This window comes from Rattus norvegicus, chromosome 10 (assembly GCF_021556685.1).
Source record: "Rattus norvegicus strain SHRSP/BbbUtx chromosome 10, alternate assembly SHRSP_T2T, whole genome shotgun sequence".
Classification (NCBI taxonomy): Eukaryota; Metazoa; Chordata; class Mammalia; order Rodentia; family Muridae; genus Rattus; species Rattus norvegicus.
The window spans coordinates 62,891,162-62,892,500 of record NC_141543.1 but is presented as its reverse complement, the minus strand read 5'-3'; positions in this window follow the sequence as shown (position 1 = coordinate 62,892,500).

The following is a 1,339-nucleotide window of genomic DNA, read 5'->3' as shown; positions in this document are numbered from 1 at the left end:
TACACATTAAAAAAGTGTTTAGCCAGGAGGTAGTGGCACATGTCTTCAATACCAGCACACAGAAGTCAGAGGCAGGCAGATCTCTGAGTTCAAGGCCAGCTTGGTTTACAGATCTTAAGGACAGCTAGGGCTACACAGAGAAACCTTGTCTCAAAAGTCTTTAAAAAAAATCCCTAAATAGGGCTGGAGAGATGGCTCAGCAGTAAAGTGCCTCAGCAGCATGTGCCTCTCTTCCAGAGGACTGGGGTTCAATTCCCAGTACCATATCAGGTGGCTCGTAACCACCCATAACTCCAGCTCCAGTGGCATCCAACATCATTGGCTTCTCTCAGCATCTGCATTCAAATGTACATACCCACGCATATCCATACAGATTATTTAAATAAAAATTTAAAATATCCCCAAGTAGGGGCTGGGGATTTAGCTCAGTGGTAGAGCGCTTACCTAGGAAGTGCAAGGCCCTGGGTTCGGTCCCCAGCTCCGAAAAAAAAAGAACCAAAAAAAAATATATCCCCAAGTATAGTTGTTTGACTGCGTGTGTGTGTGTGTGTGTGTGTGTGTGTGTGTGTGTGTGTGTGTGTGTATTAAAATTGGCTCATTAATTTCAAAACATTACAAGTTGTCTATTTTATGCCAGGTACTCCTCTCAATGTTGGCATTAACTACCATCTCTAAGGCAATGTTCAATGAGTATAATGATTTATTAATTTATTTATCAATTTATTAGAGTCAATAAATTAATTTTATCGATTTATTGATCAATATATTTAATCTAATAATTAGATTTATAGAAAATGATCATATAAAATAATAATATAGTAACTGTATGGGATATAGTTCCCTTTGACTATAGGTGAATTCATTTCAGAAGACATCTCCCCCTAACCCCAAGACAGAGTTTCACTGTGTAGCCCTGGCTGTCCTAGAACACACTCTGTAGATCAGGCTGGCCTTGAACTCAGAGATCTGTCTGCCACTGCCTCCCAAGTGCTAGGATTAACAGTGTGTGCCACCACCACTACCTTAGGCCTTAGAAGGAATTCTTTGCCTTTCTTTTTCCTCCTCCTCTATAGAAAAGAAACTTCTTTGCCTCGGACTGGAGAGTTGGCTCAGTGGTTAAGGGCTCCAGGTTCAATGAGAGATCCTTTCTCATAAAGTTAGGTGAGGTTCTCAACAGCACCACTCGGAGCCGGCCAGAGGCAAAGGAATTTGGCCTTCGACTCAGCACAGCTGTGGCAGCATTTCTCTCATATTATTTTTATTTATTTCACTCTTACGTGCATGTGTCATGATGCTTTTGCTCTTGGGTATTGCTCAGCTAGATGGCAGGATTTGTCGC